The following is a 24,556-nucleotide window of genomic DNA, read 5'->3' as shown; positions in this document are numbered from 1 at the left end:
AACTACAATAGTGTGACTCTATTTATAGTTCTCTAAACAGCCATCTTCTATTTTATCTTCTAGAATAATTTCACATCTCTGATTTTGTTACCTTCTTCTGAAACAACGTTTTTAAACTGAAGTATAGTTGAGGTACAATATTATATGTTACAAGTGTACAATACAGTGATTCACAATTTTTAAAGGTTATAATCCATTTATAGTTATTATAAAATATTGGCTATATTCCCTGTGCTGTACAATATATCCTTGTACCTTATTTTTATACATAATAGTTTGTACCTCTTAGTCTCCTACCCCTATATTGCCCCTCCCCCTTCCCTCTCCCCACTGGTAACCACTAGTTTGTTCTCTGTATCTGTAAGTCTGCTTTTTTTGTTATGTACACTAGTTTGTTGCATTTTTTAGATTCTACATATAAGTGATATCATACAGCATTTATCTTTCTCTGTGTGATTTATTTCACTTAGCATAATGCCTTCCAAGTCCACCCATGTTGTTGCACAATGAAAAAAATTTCATTCTTTTTCTTATGGCTGAGTAGTAGTCCACTGTATATATATACCTCATCCTCTCTATCATATTCATCTATTGATGGACACTTAGGTTGCCTCCTTATCTTGGCAACTGCAAATAATGCATTGGGATGCATGTATCTTTTCAAAAGAGCATTTTTGTTTTCTTCAGATATATACCCAGGAGTAGACCTGCTAGGTCATATGGTAGTTCTATTTTTAGTTTTTTGAGAAACCTCCATATTATTTTCCATAGTGGCTGTACCAATTTACATTCCCACCAACAGTGTATTAGGGTTCCCTTTTCTCCACATTCTTGCCAACATTTGTTATTTGTACTCTTTTTGATGATAGTCATTCTGACAGGTGTGAGGTGATATCTCATTGTGGTTTTGATCTGCATTTCCCTAATGATTAGTGGTGTTAAGCATATTTTCATTTGCCTGTTGGCCATCTGTATGTCCTCTTTGGAAAAATGTCTATTCAGGTCTTCTGTCCATTTTTCTTTTTTCTTTTCTTTTTTTTTTGTGGTATGCGGGCCTCTCACTGTTGTGGCCTCTCCCGTTGTGGAGCACAGGCTCCGGACGCGCAGGCTCAGTGGCCATGGCTCACGGGCCTAGCTGTTCTGCGGCACGTGGGATCTTCCCAGACCAGGGCACAAACCCGTGTCCCCTGCATCGGCAGGCGGACTCTCAACCACTGCGCCACCAGAGAAGCCCCTTCTGCCCACTTTTCAATTGAGTTGTTTTTTTGATGTTGAGTTGTATGAGCTGTTTATATATTTTGGATATTAACCCCTTATCAGTCATATCATTTGCAAGTGTTTTCTCCCATTCGGTAGGTTGTATTTTTGTTTTGTCAATGGTTTCCTTTGCTTTGCAAGAGCTTTTAAGTTCAATTAGGTTCCATTTGTTTATTTTTGTTTTTATTTCCTTTGCTTTAGGAGAAGGATCCAAAAAACATTTATGATTTATATCAAAGAGTGTTCTGCCTGTTTTCCTCTAGGACTTTTATAGTTTTCAGTCTCACATTTAGTTCTTTAATCCATTTGGAGGGCTTTTTTTTTTCATATATGATGATAAAGAATGTTTTAATTTCATTCTTTTGCATGTAGCTGTCCAGCTTTCCCAGCACCACTTATTGAAGAGACTGTCTCTTCTCCATTGTATATTCTTGTCTCCTTCATCATAGGTTAATTGACCATAACAGTGTGGGTTTATTTCTGAGCTCTCTATCTGTTCCATTGATCTGTATGTCTGTTTTTGTGCCAGTTCCATGCTGTTTTGATTACTGTAGCTTTGTAGTATAGTCTGAAGTCAGAGAACATGATACTTCCAGCTCCATTCTTCTTTCTAAAGATTGTTTTGGCTATTCAGGGTCCCTTGCGTTTCCATACAAATTTTTAAAAAATTATTTGTTCCAGTTCTGTGAAAAATGCCGTTGGTATTTTGATAGGGATTGCAATGAATCTGTAGATTGCCTTGGGTAGTTTGGTCATTTTAACAATATTGATTCTTCCAATCCAAGAATATGGTATATTGTTCCATCCTTTTGTGTCGTATTCAATTTCTTTCACCAGTGTCTTAGTTTTTCAAGTATAGGTCTTTTACCTCATTAGGTAATTTTACTCCTAAGTATCTTATTCTTTTTGATGTGATGGTAGATGGGATTTTCCTTAATTTCTCTTTCTGATAGTTGATTGTTAGTGTATAGAAATGCAACATTTTTCTGTATACTAATCTGTATCCTGCAAATTTACCAAATTCATTGATGAGCTCTAGTAGTTTTCTGGTAGTGTCTTTAGGATTTTCTATGTATAGTATCATATCATATGCAAACAGTGACAGTTTTACTTCTTCCTTTCCAATTTGGATTCCTTTTATTTCTTTTTCTTCTCTGATTGCCATGGCTAGGACTTCCAATACTATGTTGAACAAAAGTGGCAAGAGTGGGCATCCTTGTCTTGTTCCTGATCTTATAGGAAATGCTTTCAGCTTTTCACCTTTGAGTATGATGTTAGCTATGGGTTTGCCATGTGGCCTTTATTACATTGAGGTGTGTTCCCTCTATGCCCACTTCCTGGAGAGTTTTTATCATAAATGCATGTTGAATTTTGTCAAAAGTTTTTTCTGCATATATTTAGATGATCATATTGTTTTATTCTTCTTTTATTGTTGTTAATATGGTGTATCATACTTGATTGATTTGCAGATACTGAGAAATCCTTGCATCCCTGGGATAAATCACATTTGATCATGGTGTGTGATCCTTTTAATATATTGTTGGCTTTGGATTGCTAATATTTTATTGAGAATTTTTACATCTATGTTCATCAGTGATACTGGCCTATAATTTTATTTTTTTGTGATATCTTTGTCTGGTTTTGATATCAGGATGATAGTGGCCTCACAGAATGAGTTCAGAAGTGTTCCTTCCTCTGCAATTTTTTGGAATAGTTTGATTAGAATAGGTCTTAATTCTTCTCTAAATGTTTGGTAGAATTCACCTGTGAAGCCATCTGGTCCTGGACTCTTGTTTCTTGGGAGTTTTAAAATTACTGAATCAATTTCATTACTGGTAATTGGTCTTTTCATTATTTCTATTTCTTCCTGGTTCAGTCTTAGGAGATTGTACATTTCTAAGAATTTGTCCATTTCTTCTAGGCTGTCCATTTTAATGGCACATAGTTGTTCATAGTAGTCTCTTAATACAAAAAAGTACAAAAGCAATCTTTTGTATTTCTGTGGTGTTGGTTCTAATGTCTCCTTTTTCATTTCTGATTTGGCATATAGCTGTTCAGAGTAGTCTCTTAATACAAAATAGTTCATAGTAGTCTCAATACAAAAAAATGAAATACAAAAGTAATCCTTTGTATTTCTGTGGTGTTGGTTCTAACTTCTCCTTTTTCACTTCTGATTTCATTGATTTGGGCCCTTTCCTTGTTTTTCCTTTGATTAGTCTGTAAGGGTTTATCAATTTTGTTTATTTTTTCAAAGAACAGATTTTAGTTTCATTTATTTTTTTCTACTGTTTTTTTTTAAAATCTCTGTTTCATTTATTTCTGCTCTGATCTTTATGATTTCTTTCCTTTTACTAACTTTGGGTTTTGTTTGTAGCTTCTGTAGTTCCTTTAGGGTAAGTTTAGGTTGTTTATTTGAGATCTTTCTTGTTTTCTGAGGTAAGCTTGTATCACTATAAACTTCCCTCTTAGAACTGCTTTTGCTGAGTAGGTTTTGGATCATTGCGTTTTTGTTTTCATGTGTCTCTAGGTATTTTTTGATTTCCTCTTTGATTTATTCAGTGATCAACTGGTTGTTTAGTAATATATTATTTAGCCTCCATGTGTTTGTGTCTTCTGCAGTTTTTTTCTTTTAGTTGATTTCTAGTCTCATAATGTTGTAGTTGGAAAAGGTGCTTGATATGATTTCAGTTTTCTTAAATTTACTAGGCTTGTTTTTTGGCCTAGCATGGGATCTATCCTATGAAACTTTTTTGCGGTGTGGTTTAAATATCTTTTCTATTTTAATAAATAGAAATATAAATTCTATCACTCTTGGGGCAGCATATTTTATAAAAGGCTACAAAAACTGAATTACCATCTTGATGAGTCTTTGTATAAAGGACCTAAACTTGTCTTATTAAAATCACCCATAAGATAAATAGTCCTTGTTTGATTCATTTGTTCTAACAGTACCATTACTACAGAAAAAGCATTGTGACAGAAGTCTTATGAATTCTTAAGTTCTCCTTGAAGTACTCCATTTAAGTCTCATATTTATTTCCTTCATCCATGGGTAAACTATTATACTCTTTTCAGGCAGGACAGTAATTAGTCCCTATAGTCATATAAATAAGCATTACATTAGTAGGCAAAAAAAGCAAACATGTATCCATGTGTCATTTCTTGAACATGGACATGGGTTGATATTTAGCTCAAAGTAAGCAAAACATCACTTGAATTTGTTTAAACTTTGGGAAAGGATACATCCACAACCAGGGAAAGCTGAACCAGACTTCTAAATAAATAAAGAAAATTCTTCAATTTACTTCCAGTCATCAGCAATTATCCAACCAAAAAAGTGACTACTTTTGCCTTTCTTCTCTATCTTCAGTGTCAAAGCTAAAGAGAAAATTTATGTATAAAACCAGACTGATCTTGGTTCTGTGCACTTGGAATATACTATGTATAATTTAGGTTACATTTTATTTGTCTATCATTTATTTATTTTGGCCAAGTGTTTAAGAAATTGGGCTATGGGTGAATGAGGCAAGAACTAAAAATGCCTAAAATCAATGGTAGCAAAATTTCATCTCATTGAGTTATAGTTAAAATAATTAACTCAAATATTTCTCATATGATATGGAAATGTCTGTGGGAAACATACATGATTATGCTCAAATATATTCCTTCATTTGAAAATGTTATACCTTCCTCTCTCTAGAGGTTTCTCAAAGAGGAAAACAGTATAAGTTCCAAAGATGCAATGTTTTAGCTAGAACCTAGGAGCAAAATACAAATTACCAATACTGTAGGTAGAAAGACCTTCTTTAGAGACTATTTCTACTAATATAATAATATTAAACTATTGTTTTAATAAAGGACATCAAGCCATTCACATTATAAAACAATAATACTTTATATTGCTAACAAATACATAAACATATAGTGGAAATATAAAAACATGTATAAGAATGAAAACACTGGACGTGTGAAACACTAGAGAAGGAGGGAGGGAAGAGAATGAGATAGGAGAGGATCACAGTGGGAACAGTAATTGTATTTATAATGCTTAATTGGAGGAGAAAGAGCAGCAGCAGGAAATCAGTCATAGTGGTAATATTATACAAACCTGGGAATAGGTCCATAGTTGTTCATTACATTATTCTCTATTCTTACCTATATATTTAAAGTATTTACCCGTAAAATAAATAAGCCATTTACAATATCAACACAAGACGTATATGTAATAAATACAGCAAAATATATAAGATTTATTAAAAAAATAAGACTTTATTAAAAGACAGTAAGATATCAATATAAATAAATGGAGGGATAGTAGTGCATGTATAAAGAAAGAAAGGTTCGTTCTATATTTTAAAGAGAGTAATTCTCCCCAAATTAATCTATAAATGTAAAAAATTTCAATAGCTTTTTCCTTGAATTTGATAAATGATGATAAAATATACATGGAAAAGCAAAGAGCAAAGAATGGCCAATATACTCATGAAGAAGAACAAGTTAGGGGGATTGTCCTACCAAAAATCGTCTTCCAGACACCAACACTTACTAAAGCCAAGATAAACACACAGTGGTCACAGTACAGGGACCAAGAAACAAAAGAGAGAACTCAGAAATAGACCCATTGATTATGAAAACTTCATTTTTAACATAGCTGGCATTGATGATCAATGAGAAAATGTCCGACTAAGCAGTCCCACAATGGGACAGCTGGGTTTCAATATGGAAAAAGATCAAACTGGTTCCCTGTTTCTCACCATATACTGAAATCACTGCCAGGTAGATTACAGTCCTAAATGTGAGAGACAAACTACAAAAGTTTTAGAAGACAATCTGTAACAGAATTTTTATATTACACTGGGAAAGATTTCTTAATCAAAAGACCAAAGTACCATTTAAAAAACAAAGATTGATAATTGGACCACAGCAAATTAAGAACTTTTGTAAAACAAGGAACAATTAAAAAAGCTTTTAAAGATAAGCCATAACCGAAGAAAAGATGTCTGTAATATGCATACATATACATCCAACAAAGAAGTCATATGCAGACTATTTAAATAACCCCCACAAATCAATCAGAAATGAAATATCTGCAAAAGAGAAGAGCACATCAGAGAAGAGAAAACACAAATGGTTCATCAACACATGACAATCTTATTATTAATGATGTAACTGCAAATTAAAACCAAAAGATACCAATTCAGACCCAAGAGACCCATAAAATAATGACAATATTTTAAAATCCTAACAAATCTCAGTGTTGCCAGAATGTCAAGCAAGAGGAATTTATGCATATTGTTAGTGAAAACAAAACCAGTATAGGCACTTTGGAAAATAAGTTTGGAATTTCTAGTAAAACTGAACATGCACATATTCTCCAACCCAGTAATCCTATTCCCAAGTGAACAGAGCTTAGAGAATATAGCCTAGATGTGTGTATATATCACATATGCAAAATTTTCTTAGCATTATTTATAGCAACATAAACCATTAAAGAGCCTAATTTTCCATCAATAATGGAATGGATAAATATTATATGGCAGTGGAAATGAAAATGAAAGTACAGCTATATTTACCACCATGACTGAAATTTACAAACATGATTGTAAATATATTAAAGAGGCAAGCACAGAAGAATATATGCAAGATGGTTCCATGCACATCAAGTTCAATATCAAGCAAAACTAAAGACTCTGTCATTTAGGAATCCAAATATAGTTGGGAAAACTATAAAGAAAAGTAGGGGACTCATTAAAACAAATTTCAGTATGGTGGTTAACTCTGAGGAAAGTAAGTGGGATAAAACAGGGAGCAACACACAGGTGCTTTTAACATACTGGTGTGTTCTATTTCTCAAGCTGGGTAGTATGTACATGGATATATGTTTTATTACACACACACACGTTTCTCTTTTATATGAAAACTACTTTTAAAAATGTACGATATCAATAAAGATAACTTACAGAGACATTTCATCCTAGGAAACAGTGGTAGCTAAACATTTCAAAGGAACTTTAGATTATAAGTATCCAAAGAGTTACTGGGAAGAAAAAGAACACTGATAAAATAAGAATGAGAGATCATAAAACAGGCAAATATTAAAATGAATGTCTGGGCATAAAAAACAGATGTTGTAATTTTAAAATCAATTTAAATGGGTAAATAGTTACCTGGACAAAGCTAAAGAGAGAATTAGTGAATTTCAAAATAAGGGGAAAGAAATCCCCCAAAGTGCAGTAAGAGAAATAAAAAGATGGAGGATATGAAAGAGAAGTCAGTAGATATAGAGGATAAAATGCAGAGCTCTAATATAGAAAGCACCAGGAGAAGAGAATAGAGAAAACTAAAGAAGCAATATTTGAACAGATGATGGCTGAGAATTTTCCAAACATGCAGAAAAATATGAATCGTCAGATTACAAAGGGCCAGCAGGCATCATTTGGAAGTTAAAAAAAATAATCACAGTTTGACCCACATTATAATGAAACCACAGAGCATTAAGGGAAAAAGAGAAAAACATAAAAGATGCTTTCTAGAAATACACTGTCTACAAAGGACAATCAGATTGACAGCAGACTTCTCATCAGTAGTAACAGAAAATATTACCAAAATGTGGAGCAAAAAATAACTGTAAACTTAGAATTCTATTGCAAAAGAGAGAGGGTGAAAAAAAAATAGTTTCAGACATTAAAAGCTTTTTATAAGGTAATATAAATTTTTTATAGAGAAATTTTACTATCTGCAGCCTTTATTGAAAGCAATACTAAAGATGTACTTAAACAGGAAGAAAATCAAACCCAAGAGGAAGCAGTGAACAAAGCAAAAATGAGCAAGGATATTCATAACAGGGTAGTGAATATCAGTAATAACTGATTGTAAAATTAGTAAGTATAATAACAATAAGAATGTGTTTAAAAACTTGTGTGATGAGACAGTACAGGGTATCCTATATAGAGTACAGACTCTGAAGCCAGACTGGGTTTGAATATGAACCAAAGTTCCCCTTAAAACTAAAAATAATGACTAAAGAACACTCATGACATCAAAGGAATATAATTTACTTTTTTTGTCTTTGTTGACTAACTGTCATCTTTAATAGATCAACAACAGAAGATCAATACAGGGGCTAAAAAGAAAGACAAGTGTGATTTTCAGACCAGTTGAACTTTTGTTACAAGTCTTAAGCGAAAGATATTCAGAAAGATAATCTTCATATTGTTCAAGCAAATTTTTCATGGATGGCTAGTTTGGATATTCAACCAGAAATTAAGTATGTTATGTATTTGTAAAACAATTTCTATCTTTTTATAATATTCTTCTGTAGAAATGCGATCAGACAGAAGACAGAAAGGTAAAGGAATAAAACTGTTTTGGAGACAGCTAGCCCACTAGGCCAGGAAGAGAACTAATATCCTGGATTAATAAAGTTGACAAGTTTCTTTTAGTCTCTTATATTAACAGTAGCCATAGAATAGAATTAAGGCTTGCTTGATTTCTTTGGGTCACAGCCAAAAAACTGTTGCAATTCAATTATATGCTTAGTTCTGTAAGTATTTAAGTGCTTACTATATGCTAATTTGCAGTGAATTGCTTCTATCTAAAATCACCTCCTTCCTATCATTTTACAATGATGGAATCCCTGACCCCTTCAGAATCCCAAAAGGATGGCCACCAAGTTCAGTCTTGTACTTTTTGGATAACTAGCTCAATTTCAAACACAATGGGCTTTTCTTTGGGTTGAAAAGATTCCACCAAATGGCTTTCACTTGGCAAGCAATACCTTACTCCTGTCTCACCAGGATCTCCCCTTTTTGTGAGTCATTTCTATTTGATTGCTAATAACTATCATTTCTAAGGCTTTGGTTATTTTACTCCATTCACTCTCTAAGTATTTCCCTCTTTCATTATTTTGGGAAGGTTTACTTAAGTCAGAATAAGTGTTATCACCATGCATTCACTTAACTAATATATACTGGGCAATCATCACATGCCAGGCTCTGTGCTGGTCAGATCATGTTATGCTTCTGCTCAAACCCTCTTAGGTTTCTCATCTCCTTCTGAGAAAAGCCCAAGTCTTTACCATGATATATAAGCCTACCTTCCCATCATCCTCCACAATCTCTCTGACCTTCTCTCTGTTATTCTCACTCTCACTCTGCTCTGCTTACACTGGCTTTCTTGCTGTTCCTCTAACAGGACAGGAATATTCTCACCTTAGAATTTTGTGTTTGCTGTTCTCTCTGCCTGAATCACCCAGATAGCCACATGATTCCCTCCTTCACCTCTCACTTTACTCAAATGACAGCAAGGATTTCCCTGACCTTACATTAGATTACATTATCAGTCTCAATTTTTCACTCCTCTGTAGTAGCATTACATATCCACACTCTGGCCTTATGGTGGCCAAAATGTACATCCTTGCCCCTAGACTTTAGACTTGACCATGTGATTTGCTATTGCCACTGGGAAGTTACTGGACATGATTCAAGCAGACTTAAAATGGTTTGTACTACTAGTCCTGGGCTCTTATACTCCTGCTTTTTGCCATGGAGGCTAACATGATTTGATATTCCACTGGTGCCAGAAAAATGGGAGACACATGGAACATACCTGAAACTGAGCCATAAACTGGAGCCAAGTCTAGCCTGGATTATTTCAACCTCAGGAAACCCACAGATATGTCTGGTGTTGAAAGGCCACTGATTTTTAGGTGGTTTGGTACAAACATTAGTGTGAAAATAGCAAAGAGAAAGTGAAAACAACTGCCAACATCCAGATGATCCTCATCCCCTTTCCTTATTTATTTTTCTTCATAGAAGTACTTAAGTTTAAACTACTATATATTTTATTTATTTGTTTATTGTCTATCCTCCGGCATACAGAAATGTACATGCACATATGCACACAAATAAAAGTTCTATGAAGGAAGTAATTTTTGTCCATTTTGTTTATTGTTATCATCCCTGCATGACAAAGGATCTGGCACATAACAGGTACTCAACAAACATTTTGCTGAATGAATAAATAAACAATACAAAGTCCCTGCACTCATGAAACTTAACACTTTAGTGGGAAAAGCCAGTGAGTTAACAACTACACAAATAATAATAATTAGATAGTTGTGAGTGTTATGAGGAAAATAAAACAGAGGAATGAAACAGAAAATGTTGGAGTACAAGGAAGAAGGGTGTATAGATGATTAAAAAATTGTCAACAGGGGGTGCCATGTAAGCTGAGTCCAAATAAAGAGCCCTGCATGCAGCTGGGAGAAGACCATACTATGCAAAACTGAGAATACAATGACACTGAGGCAGGAGTAGGAGGAGACAAAGAAGAGGCAGACAAACACCCTATCACTAGGGCTTCATGGGCCTCAGAATAGTCTTTGGATTTCATTCTAATTACAGTTGAAAGCCTTTAGAAAGGTTTATGCAGGAAAATGATTTATTTTTAAGGTCACTTTGTTTATTATATGGATTGTAGAGGGCAAGAAGGGAAGTAGGGAGACAAGTACAGTGGTCAGGTTCAGGATAGAGGTGGTGGAGGGGTTGGGATATCTTTTGAAAGTAGAAGCAGCAGGACTGACTGACTGACTGACTGACTGAATGGATGTGGCATACAAGAGAAGGAGAGGCATCTGGAGGCTGGAGAAAAAGGAATCAAGGATTACCACTTAGTTTCTGGCCTGAAAAATTTACCAAATGTTAGTTTCATTAATTGAGTTGAAGATGAGCAGTTATGGGGTAAAAGACATCATGAGCTCTATATTATACATTTATTGATCAACTCCTCTATACAGGGTTGTGCTACACAGATGACACAGGTACCTGTTCTGAAGAACACTTATGCCTTTGTCAGTTGCTAAACAGAATCAATAGTTTCACAGCTAACTGTATAATACTGGACCAACTCAGACAAAAATAAATAAATAAAACAGTCCAAGGAAGATGTTTTTACTCTCCTTCCCTCCTTATTAAAAGAATCCTGGTTTGTTTTTTTAGTTTAGTTTGGTTGAGGCAGCTATGTGACCAGTTAAAGATACTTATCTCATGTACCACTTACGATATTTAAAAAAAGGGGGGAGAAGAGAACACATATTTGAATCATACACATTTAAAAAATTTGTAGAAGGATAAAAAAGAGACTAATACCAGTGGTTACCTGTTTCTTGGGGGGGCAGTATATGAAAGTGGAAGGATGAAGGAGGTGTGATATGAAAGGGAGATTCTCACTAATCTACCCTTCTATACTTTGATGTTTTAAGTTTGAGACTGTATTGGCTATTTAAAAAAAAAAAGAAATAATTAAAAAAAATACTCACCTTCCATAGGTATGTATGTGTATACATACACACACACACACCCCCCCATACACTATGGAATACTACTCAGCCATAAAAAAGAATGAAATTTTGCCATTTGCAACGACATGGATAGACTTGGAAGGTATTATGCTTAGTGAAAGAACTCAGACAGAGAAAGACAAATACTATATGTTATCACTTGTATGTGGAATCTGAAAAAAAAAAAAGCTACTGAATACAACAAAAATGAATGAGACTCACAGATACAGAAAACAAACGAGTGGTTACCAGTGGGGAAAGGGAAGGGGGGAGGAACAAGATAGGGATAGAGGATTAAAAGGTACAAACTATTATGTATAAAATAAATAAGCTACAAGGATATATTTATTGTACAGTACAATGGATATGGCCAATATTTTATAATAATTATAAATGGAGTATAATCATTGAAAACTGTGACTCACTATGTTATATACCTGAAACTTATATAATATTGTAAATCAACTATACCTCAATAAAAAAAGTATTCACCTCCTCAGATTCCCTCACAAGTAGGCATGATCATGTGACAGTACTAGCCAATGAGATATAAATGAAAGTCCCTGAGGACAGTTTCACTTTCTTGATAAACACAAGGCTAGCAAGATAAATTTTGCCCTTTGTTATTTCTCCTTTCTCCTTACTTGGGATGTAGATACAATGCCTGCAGTCAGAACAAGCATTTTGACTGGAAAAACAAAAGCTGCACACTAACTATGGAAGAGCAGGAAATTACCAGAAAGAATCTCGGTCTTTGATGACTTCCTCAAGTAGATGAACCAGCTCTGAACTGCCTACTTCTGGACTATTTATTTGATTTTTTTTTTAATTAAAAAAATTTTTTTTTGGCTGTGTTGGGTCTTTGTTGCTGCACGTGGGCTTTCTCTAGTTGCGGCGGACGGGGGCTACTCTTCATTGCGGTGCACAAGCTTCTCACTGCAGTGGCTTCTCTTGTTGCGGAGTATGGGCTCTAGGCCCGTGGGCTTCCGTAGTTGTGGCTCATGGGCTCTAGAGCGCAGGTTCAGTAATTGTGGCGCATGGGCTTAGTTGCTCCGCAGCATGTGGGATCTTCCCAGAACAGGGATCGAACCTGTGTCCCCTGTATTGGCAGGCAGATACTTATCCACTGCGTCACCAAGGAAGCCCTGGACTACTTATTTGAAAATAAGGAAATAATATGGGAAATTGGATAAAATATTGGATTAATCTACTGTAGTTAAGATAAAGTTGTAACTGATATAGTTTTAGAACCCACATTAAAGCTTGTACTATAATATAACCAATGGGTGGTCACAACAACAGTAAAATGTGTCATAAGGAACATAATGTCCCCAAGGTACTTCTAAGTTAACTTCTAAAAACAGGATAGTATTAACAAGTAATCATAATTTCAAAGTCTCATAATTTACCCATTCTTGTATGTGTTTGTTTTCCTGGATTCCTCACATAAGCGATGTGTAAGCGTCCCTATTGGTTTCTTATCTTATGTAAGTCATGGAAAGATACTGTGAAAAGCATAGGCTTGAGGATCTAAAGAGAATTCTGGTTCTTGGTCATGTAAAACCATAACCTTTAGATACAGCTCAGGATTTGGTTTAAAATCACTCTGTTAACATTGTATTTTTAAAATAAGCACTGCAGAATAGATTTTTAACATTACAAAGCCTCAAGTCCTACTATTTTAACGGAGAGGAATAGTTTAAGATAATGACAATGAGGATACATTTTAAGATGAAGATGATGATATTTTAAGAAGTAAGCTTGCAATAAGAATTATTCTTATGTTCAAGTTTGACTTACTGTTTTTAATTTCTTTCATAGAATGCTATCTTCCAAAAGCACTTATAAGAAGAGAAAATGTTTGTGTTAGAGACATCCTTTCAACTCCTCTCTACTTTGGAATGAGGTATGTCATTCAGTATAACACAGAGTTTGGTCCTTCTATTTATAAACACTGCAGATATTAAAAGAAACATTTTTGAGAAACAGAGCTAGTGTAAAAATCAAATACTGCAGTGATAATGTCAGCACATTTCCTTCTAACTAAAAATAGAAATAAATTTTATTTTAAAGATTTTAAGTCATGTTTGTAATGTAAACTATCACATGCCCAGGATATTGTAAAAACTTCAAGAAAACTGAACTGATGTAGAAAACTTTTTCAAGTATTTGGATAAGAAAGAAAAGTAGAAGATTCCTACTCTGCTCTAAGTATAATCACTTATAATAGGTTGACCTTAACTATTAAGACTTGTCTGTGGAATTCATTTCCATGAAATTGACCAGATAATAGCAAGAAGTTTTGAATAGGCAAAAACTCTTGCTTATTCAGGAGCATATATTATTTCTGTGCTACAAGTGGCCATGTCAAATGGTTGCAAAATGACTTAGGCAATTCTGGAGAAGATTTTGATATCAGAACTTAGATTGGTAATACAGTTTTAAAATTACATGTTCTTGGAAATTAATAAAAGTAGATAGTCAAATCCAGGCAGGATTATAATCCACGGAATCATTTAATCAAGATTTACTGATATGAAAAATATAGTCCATCCAAATTTTATTTCTAACAGGAAAAGAAAGACTGAATTCAATTAAAACATTTTAAAATATTGATCAAAATGCCAGAGTACTGAAAGCTTATTAACTAAGAAATGAGTGTTCTCTAAACAGTCCTTTGAGGAAGGATTTTGTTTTGCTGTTTGTTTTTTTCTTGGGCTTTGTGACTAGGAAGACTTTCTTGGGCTGATTCAGTCACATACATGTAGGCTGATCATCAGCTTTTGGGAGGAGTGGTACCAAATGCTCTAAGACTATTCAATTTCCATTTTGATGAAGCCATGTATATAAGAATTAAGGTATAAGCCTTAGTTAACTAAAGAAAGTAGTCATCAGGGGAAAAAAAGTGCATGACTGTAATTATCACATCTATGATGGTTGACAAATCCTGAAAACACTTTCATAAATGATAATACAATACACACTATATTCCTGAGAAAATATGTATGACATACATTGGTTATACATTTCATTCTTCTAAATGTATTATAGATTCTTAGACCTGGTAGTAAAAAGGAATATGCAACATGCTGAAGAAAAAAAAAAAAACAAAAAAACAATACCAAAGAATCCTAATAACCCTTCCGGGCTACCTTTCCACAAAAATTCCAACCTATAAACTCTGAAGCAAAAATTACTATCAGACTCAGCTTCTACACTTTGGCTTCTTAGTATTCTTTTCTTTCTTTTTTTTTTTTATTAATTTTTATTGGAGAATGGTTGCTTTTTACACTGTTGTGTTAGCCTCCACTGCACAACAAAATGAATCAGCCATACACATACAGATATCCCCTCCCTTTTGGACTTCCCTTCCATTTAGGTTACCACAGTGCATTAGGTAGAGTTCCCTGTACTATACAGTATGTTCCCATCAGTTGTCTATTTTATACATAGTATCAATAATGTATATGTGTCAATCCCAGTCTCCCAATTCCTCCCACCCCACCCCTTTCCCCCTTGGTATCCATATATTTGTTCTCTACGTCTGTGTCTCTACATCTGCTTTGCAAATAAGATCATCTATACCATTTTTCTAGATTCCACATATATGCGTTAATATACTATATTTGCTTTTCTCTTTCTGACTTAGTTCACTCTGTATGACTCTCTAGGTCCATCCACGTCTCTACAAATGACCCAACTTCATTCCTTTTTATGGGTGAGTAATATTCCATTGTATACATGTACAAAACCCAAAGTTAGTATAAGGAAGGAAATCATAAAGATCATATCAGAAATAAATTAAATAGAAATGAAGAAAACAATAGCAAAGATCAATAAAACTAAAAGCTGGTTCTTTGAGAAGATAAACAAAATTGATAAACCTTTAGCCAGACTCATCCAGAAAGAAAGGGAGAGGACTCAAATCAGTAAAATTAGAAATGAAAAAGAAGTTACAACTGACACCATAGAAATACAAAGGATCATAATCTATGATCTTAGTTTTTTTTAGTTCAAGCCAAAGCAGTGGTCAATATCCTTAAGATTTGTAGGGAAAGAAGCAATCAGAAAAGGTACTTTGACTTCCAGTTTCAGTCACCTCCATGAGAATATAGAGAGAGATGTCACATATTCCTAGTTAGTACCATTTCATTCTTCCTAGTGGTTAAGTCATTCCTTGGTAGTAAGCGAAAGGACACAGAAAGGTGCGTTAACTCTTTCAGGCCACTTGGTAACTATTTGGTATATAGCTACTGAAAGGCACTAAATGTACCCTTCAGCGCATGACTTACTATCTCAAGTCACTCAAGCACTAGGGGAAAAACATTCCATTGTTGTTTAACATTATGTATTGGGTTGGCCAAAAAGTTTATTCGGTTAGTGACTACATTGTTCAATAAAATTCTTGGTGAAAATGAAAAATGTCTTTTTACTTAAAACTGAACAAACTTTTTGGCCAACCCAATACTAGATTTTGCTGCTATTTAAACTGGGTCTATGCAAAAGTTTTAGGAGATGATATTCAAATGCAAATATATATGTATGTGTATATATATATATATATATATATATATATATCAAAGGCTCTGATAATAAAGCTATCAGGCAACCATTACACTCCAGATTGTATTATACCTTAATAATGCAATCTTCTCAAATGTTTTCATGCAAAATGAGACCATTTGTTTAAGCCAATTGTGACAGTGACTCTAAAAACTGAAGAGGATGCACATGTGCACATACACACACACATATGCATACACACAAACATACAGCTTAATGTAGGAGAAATGGAGTAAGTATTTCATAAAGCATTGAAATGTATGTACAGATGTGATTAGAAGATACAGACTGTGAGATCAAATATCCATCTTAAAATTTCAGTGCTTTGGTAAGAGAAAAACAACATTGTTTTGCACTTAGAAACCTGTTTCTAATCAACTGAGCTACTCCTATGGGGTCAAATAAAAATGATTAGCTTATTAAAAGCATAGCTTTGCTATTTAATAAGCAAAAATGATTGAAAATTCTGCTCCAGATCCTGCTAATTTTAGTGTTTCTAGTTAAGCCTGCAAAATGGCATTCATTATTAGTGTCTAGATTCATTAACAATTCAATTTATAGATATTAATGCTTATAATGCATGCTTCGCTTGCCAAAACTTGAAGAGAAATTGTTTCAATTAGCTTTCATGGATCATGAATCCTACCGGCTGGGTATTTTTAGACAAAAGATACAAACACATCCCCAAGCAATGCTAATGCACAGCTGGGACTCGTGTGTAAGGTCACTTGAGCTAACAGTTTAAAAGGAAAAACAGTAAATGAGTTCTACCCAGATGAGCAAGACAGGGACAGTCTTCTGTTTCCAACCAAATATTTGAAAGGCATAAACACACCTTGAGAAAAATGGCAACAGAATTATTTGCTTTTGAGATTTCTAGAAGATAAAACCATTAGACAGAAATTGGCAATCTAAACTCAGCAAGCAGTATCCAGTACATAAGACAACGTGGGAAGTCTCAGTGAGAGATCTTAAATTGTCCCTTTGTAGAAAAGAAAGGGGATTTCTTAGAAGTCTCAAGCTTAACAGAAATATAAATTCTGTCACTTGCACAAGGGCCAGGCTCTAGGTAGAAGAATAAAAAAATAGATTGATGTCCGAAATGATCTAGAAGAGAATTCAGATTTAGAGAAAATTATTAATTCTCCATTTCATTTTGGGCAGCATAAAACTAGCTCAAAGTTGCTAATTAATGTCAATAGCAAAGAACACCCTTAGGTAAAAGAGGGTTTTTGGAGGATCTCCACCTCTTCGAGGTACATTTCTTTCACACAAATCTTCTTATAAATTGAGGACAGTAGCCCATCCTTGCACTTTTCACTTAGTGTAAAGTAGTGCAGTGTAGTGTAGTGAAGCCTAGCACAGCATAGCATCATGTCTCCATCCACGTGTGGTCTGTGGTTGTTTGTAGCTTGGTATTTAGCAGATTATGAAGAGAATAAGGTAACTTTCACCTTAAAACTAAGAGATATTTCATTTGTCTTCAATGAAATGCTGACCTACATCACATACTTAAGAACAGATTGAATAATCATTCTTGAGTGCCTCAAGAACAAGTCCAACTCCCTCAAGGATCTCTTGAGAGAATCTTAGAGAAGTTTAAAGTTAGTAGTATGAAATCAAAATTAGGTTTGAGAAAACCATGAGATTCCAGAAAACTAATGAAACACTAAACTCTAAGAACATTAATGTCATAAATGTACAGTTGGGAGAAAGAGAGCATGAAAAGCATATAAACTTTTCAGGAATATTTTAGCTGAGGAAGTATGGAAAGATGTAAAATGTCTCTTCTAAAACTAACTGAACTTTGGATTAAGTCTTAGATACTGGTCTGGAGGAACAATAAATACGTGTCTAGAAGAAATATTCATTTCATTATTATATTTTTTAGACTTAATACTGGTATAACATCTCCATTGACAACTGGGAGTCTATTATAAATCATTACTGCCACAACAGACACTTAATAAAACTCACAAATATAAAGATTAAAATCTAGATTTCTGGGCTTGCCTGGTGGCACAGTGGTTGAGAGTCTGCCTGCCGATGCAGGGGACACGGGTTCGTGCCCCAGTCCGGGAAGATCCCACATGCCACGGAGCGGCTGGGCCCGTGAGCCATGGCCGTTGAGCCTGTGCGTCCGGAGCCTGTGCTCCGCAACGGGAGAGGCCACAGCAGTGAGAGGCCTGCGTATCACAAAAAAAAAAAAACAAAAAAAACTAGATTTCTGAAAAAAATGTAAATACAAACAAAAGGAAATCTGATTCCCTCTAGAAGGTTATAAAAACTAATGCGTGAGAATGAATTAAAGGATGATGGGAGAAAATGGGAAAACAATTTAGAGGAAAAAAGTGAAAATTTCAGTTTTTGATAGAATAATTTGGAGAAAGATCTAAAAGACTGACAGAAAAAGGACTAGGCTGAAAGCAGTATGTACATGGGACTAAACACACAAAAAAATGATGTAACCCATTTGTTTGTTCAGTCAGTATGATTGTAGAAACATATAAAGTGCATTTCCCACACTGAAAAATTCATAATAACTAAATTATTCTTGAAAAACTACAATTTATTTTTTAAGCCAAATAAGTTATTTAATAAGTTAATTGGCCCAAATGCACACACATAAACACACATACACCCAAAACAGAATGACAAAGGCCATGGTCACTGATGAAATCATTAGCACTACCACATTACTATTCAGGTCCATAATTCATTCTTTAGAGTCCATAGGGGCCTGGTTTGCTTTGCCACACTGAAAATAGAGAACAGCAGGGATCCCTGTTACAAGAAGCTCACCTCCCCATTCTTTCATAAGCTTCCTCCAGCTTTTAAGTGCTCTGATTATTCTTTTGTCTCTCTGTGGCTAACATATTACTTAAGATACTTCTTCCTCCCTGCTCCTCCCATACCTCTATAATGGATGTAAAGGTCAATGACCCCCCTCCTCAGGAATAGTAGTATTTTCAGCAAGGAGTGTGGTGAGGTAGTCATGGGATTCCCATTTCTGTTAACAGACTTGAAGGCTATATTCCATCACTGAAAATCTAACCCAGGCTTCTGATGCTGAGAACTATATTTTCACATAATCTATACTACCTACAGAGCCAATGCATTTTAGGTTGTAAGCCAACAAAGGATGTTTTGAGGATGACAATATACAGCAATAAATATAACTGGGTATACAGATAATCAGAAATCCAAACTGGCATATATTAACATTACGGAGCAGTTTGAGAAGGTGGCTAAGTGGAGAGATCTTGAGCTAACTACATCTCATAATTTTGAGGAAACAAATTGGGTGGTGGGTGATAGTCAATACTACTTCACCCATAAGATAAACATTTCAGTGCTTTTCCTAAAATGACTTTCTAGAGGAACAAAAAGGAAATTAGTTCAACATAGTACTATGCAGAACAAATGACATAAATATTACAATTTCATGAAGGCAGGCATACCATCTTATTCACCAATGTATGCCCATGGCCAACCCTAAAATAACGCCTGCCACATAGTATGCACTCAAATATTTGTTGAAATAATAGATATATTATTCCTCACAATGTGGCCTAAGTTTCTTCTTACAGAAAACAAAATAATAGTAGCTTCTATCAAAGGTTGTTCGTGAGGATTAAAAGAAACCAAGCAGTAATGTAAGATGATAACCTGAGGGGAAAGTGAAATCTGGTAAAGGGTATACCCAGACTCTGTACTATCTGTGCAACTTTTCTGTAAATCTAAAGTTATTCCAAGATAATAAGTTCAGTTAAAAAAACATATCACGCAAAACACTTAAGCCAGCATCTGATATTTGGCTGGTATGATCAAGTATTTCCTGACCCTCCTCACAATATCACCCATGCACTCAGAGGAATCAACAGCATGCTAGTGATGCTGACCAAGGGGACTTACCAGCCAACTGACAAATCACAGTAGAGATTTGCTGGCTTTATCTATTTGTTGGTTAGTGCCTGAAACCCGTAATGGGCCTAAATTATTTTGAATATTCTCACTAGATACTACTGAAGGACTCTACCACTACCACCCCTCACTTTTTCTTTTTTTCTCTCTTATACTTTTTTACCCCATGGTAGTTTTATTTCTTTGTTGTCCTCCCAAGTGGTACCCATTACACTTACTGGCATTTCTTGGTGGTGACTCCCAGTCTAACATGTGGTCACTAAAGCTACTGCTTTTGGAAGAGAAGAGTTAGACTTTATTAAAAATCTAACTCTGGGGCTTCCCTGGTGGCGCAGTGGTTGAGAGTCCGCCTGCCGATGCAGGGGATAAGGGTTCCTGCCCCGGTCCGGGAAGATCCCACATGCCGCGGAGCGGCTAGGCCCATGAGCCATGGCCGCTGAGCCTGCGCGTCCAGAGCCTGTGCTCCGCGGCGGCAGAGGCCGCAACGGTGAGAGGCCCGCATACCGCAAAAAAAAAAAAAAAAAAAAAAATCATCCCCTTGAAATGCAAATAAATGTTTCCACAGATAATTTTCCAAATAATGGTGAAATAATTGCCAAATTTCTACATCTACATATGAGAGTTTTGGTGGTATATTTATTCCTGCAACTGACAATTATTATAAAGTTCTTTCAGAAAAAAGAATTGGTTCTTTCTAGACAGTAATCTTTTTTTATATCAGAAAGTTTGAAAAAAAAGATTTAACATTGATTATCAGTCTATCTATCTCACTTCTGAAGAATATACAGAACCATTCTTGAAGGCTTCAAAGCAAAACAAATACAGTGAATGGAATCAATTTCCTCATAACTTCTACTAAAAACTGGAAATGAGTTACCATTTTTTAAAAAAACCAACATTAATTTTAAAAACACTGCTTCCTTAAAGATGAAGTAAATGTTTTTAAAGAAAAATAAAACATTGATATAGTCAAAATATACTTTGCCTAGGCTTAAAATATATCAGAAATTACTACTTCTTTAAGTCAGAAACATAGAAACAAAAGATATGCTTTGACAACTCCCAATACTTTAAGCTATCTTCTTATAATGGAAACATGCTTATCTGCCTCCTTACTCGCTTCCCATTCCCAGTCCAGGTCTTTGCTTTATCTAACTCTTTGCAAAACTGAAAGAAAATAAGGAGTAAAAATGAAAGTGAAACAAGAAGCTGTAAATATTTTCCATGGACAAGGCTGTGAGGATATATTTAAATGTTAGCTAAGTTGGGGGAAAGTAGTATTTTACCTAGTCCAGTAGTTCTGGTTCAGACTTTGTGGTTTCAGGATCTCCTTTATGCTCTTAAAATTATTGAGAACTCCAAAGAGTTTGTTTATGTGATTATAACAATTAATATTTGCAATAATGGAAATTAAGAAAATTTAAAAACATTTACTAAATCATTTTAAAACAATAAATCACTACATATTAATGACACATTTTTATGAAAATAATAAATTCCCTATTCTAGAATATATACATATTTGTTTCCATACAAAAATAAGGTTTTATATCACGAGCATCAAGGGAAAGTGATGCTTCAGAAAGAAGTGCCATGTTTATTCCCACCTCAGGGGAGTGAAATAAAATGTACAAGACACCAGTTTGAGTGTGAAAAACACAGAATCTTAGACAACAATTTTCTCATATTTTAATATAACATTTATGGGGTTTTTTGGTAAAAATTTATACTCAGGGAGACAAAATTGCATAATTGTCTGATTGTGATCAGAATAAGCATAGCATGGCTTCTACTTGGATACACTGGTTCTCACCTAGAAAAGCTCCAAGTTATCAATGACCTCGTAATTAAAACAGCTTGCCTTCTGCTCAGAGTTCTTTAACTAGGTTGACTCTTTGGTAAGATATACTTCGAATTATATCTGTTAATAAAACCTGGACTGGGGTTACCTTCAAATTAGCTGAACCTGAAGCTAATCCATAGTATTCTTAGAGACTCTGGATAAAAACATGTCCTATAGACAATTAAAAAAAGGCTTTAATCTGTTATCACCAATAACCTCACAACAGGATTCAATATATTAGCATCTGGGGTTTCATTCAATACTGAATATTACTAAGAATTACTAGGATTTTCACCTTGTCAGATACAGCTAGCAAGTAGACTTCCAAATAATTTTTTTTTTACCTTGTACAACACAACTAGCATAGACTTCTACATAAAAAGGCAAAATTTAATGAAAGAAAGACTGATTTCTCCCTGTTTTATTTCTAGTCAGGTAAAAGCTTTATGTCTATCAAGTAAAGGGGTATATACCAATTTCACATGCATGAGACTTGCACAGCATTTGCAGTAACCAGCGCTGTTACTCAAGTGTGCTTTAGCTGAAACTAAAGTAAGCTTCTGCTTTGCTGACAGTGTTACCTCATGTAACATTGCAGTCTAACATTAATGATTACAAATTTGGCTGATTAGACTCTCTATGGGTGGGTCCCAGAAATCTGTACTTACTGAAAACTTCCCTGGTGATTCTAATGTAGTCAATCAGACAAGTTTTTGGATTTAAACAGTACTGCTTCAGAATTAATAGAGAGCCATCAGTTATAGCATAGGTTTTCATATCAAAATGTATTTTTCTTTAAAAAGAGAAACTCTGTTAAATTAGCTAAACAAACACAACTGACAACCACAATGCTCCTTTTGGTTCCTTGAACAGTTAATTCAAGTTCATTTTCACCCGTTTTGCAAATGCTCTTGTCTCTGGCTGCAAAATTCTTTTTCATCACACCCGTTCCCCTTTCACCCAGCTCACTCTTCCTCTCAGCCTACTGGTCTCAGGGCAATCATTTTACTTTCCTAGCCTTCTTTAAGGATCCCTTGCCCCCCATCTCCAATTTCCCCTCCTTTATTTATCTTTTTCCTGTTCACTTCCTTTGTGCTACTTATAGTCTAGAATTATATTGTCAATTTATCTTTTTACTAACCATCAATCTCTCCCCACTAAACGTTTTTCTTTTCACCATGATAATCCTACTGCCTAGAGCATTTGGTGGAGGGTAAGTTATATTAGCCAGGGATTTTGAGGGGCAAGCAACAGACACCAATCCTAGTTAATTAAGCAGATAGGCTACCCAGTCAGAAACAAAACCCAAAGAAGCATGCCACAGAACCGGGCTGGTGAGGAAACTACTGTCTTTAGCTCTGGGTGTTTACACTGCTGACTCCACCGAAGTGGAGTCTGCCATCTCTGGAAAGTGGATATGGCTTTACTCACTATTCTGCTGGCACAACAAACCATTAAAAACAAAATTCTGGTCCTTCACAACACGAGGTCTGATTAAAAAATGTGTCTGTTTGGCAGAGCTTAGGTTTGAGGCCTGCAGCCCTTTCAATAACGTTGCATTTTCAGCCTCTACTGTGGTAGATGAGCTTGGTTTCATACAGAGGAGTTCCCAAATATAAGGGATTCAGCTAGTAGATGGCCAAGATGAAGGATAAATGTCTCCATTAATATAAGCTCTCAAATATTTCTTGAATGAATAAATCATAAAACATATTCAAAAATATTATTAGAATAAGTTTTAAATAATGTAATCATGAATTTTCTAGTATTTAGCTGCTATCAATTACTCTTTATTCTAATTCTGGTTTCCTCCTTCTAGACTTGAATAAAAAACACCTGCGCTTCCAAGCAGCTTGAATTTCCTTAACAGCAATGTGAGAGATAATGTGAGATACTTTTCAAATTCCCCTTGGATGAAGGATTTGTTGCCCAGCTGCTGAGAGAGTGGTCAACCATCATCTGACAGGCCCTTCTACGATGGCCTCGACTGCAGAAACCCACATTCTCTAAGGTTGAGTCTCTTCTCAGGGCAGCCTGCATCCAACAACAGATCAAAATGGGAATATAAAGGCTTGACCCTCTTGCCCCAACTCCAGATAACTCTACAAAGCTAGTCAAGGCCCAGAGTTCTTCATGGGGTCAGTCCAGGATGGCATTTGGCCTTCCGGCAGCTTGACTTTTCCTGCTACCCAGTCCTGCTCTCTTCCCCTGCCTTCACAAATGTTGACCCCAAGGGCACTCCTTAATAAACACCCTGCAAGCTAAACTCCCTTTCAGAGTCTACATCCTGGGGAGCCAGCCAGGGACAGTTAGTACCATTAGTGATTCAAGAAAGCAAGCATTCAGATGGAGTTTGGAACTGAAACACTCACCTCCTGGCTGACAGAAAAGTGGCATAAGGGAACTTTCTGAGGTGATGTAAGTACGGTATACTTAAATTGGGTTAGTATCTACATTTGAGTACACTTAAAATTTGTGTAAATTTGTTTAATAAAATAAACAATTTTAAGTAAAAATAACTTTAAATTAAAAAATAAAATGTTTATGTAATTTGTTTAATTTATTTTATTGTTTATAAATTATACCTCAAAAATATATAAAGAGAGAGAAGGCAGAAAATTAAGAGTATC

At 35.0% G+C, this 24,556-nt stretch overlaps 1 long non-coding RNA gene across 1 annotated transcript in view; it reads left to right on the top strand.

Annotated features, from left to right (window-relative positions):
- Positions 1–24,347, top strand: part of LOC132594028 (uncharacterized) — a 136,604-nt gene extending 112,257 nt beyond the window's left edge. Inside the window, exons 3-5 of the long non-coding RNA XR_009560143.1 lie at positions 13,418–13,502; positions 15,268–15,314; positions 23,746–24,347. This is a non-coding gene — a long non-coding RNA (uncharacterized lncRNA). The remainder of the gene's footprint in view (positions 1–13,417; positions 13,503–15,267; positions 15,315–23,745) is intronic.
- Positions 24,348–24,556: the final 209 nt, after the last annotated feature.

Source organism: Globicephala melas, chromosome 19 (assembly GCF_963455315.2).
Source record: "Globicephala melas chromosome 19, mGloMel1.2, whole genome shotgun sequence".
NCBI lineage: Eukaryota > Metazoa > Chordata > Mammalia > Artiodactyla > Delphinidae > Globicephala > Globicephala melas.
The sequence above is the reverse complement of the archived record's forward strand: the minus strand, read 5'-3'. Positions and strand labels throughout refer to the sequence as shown.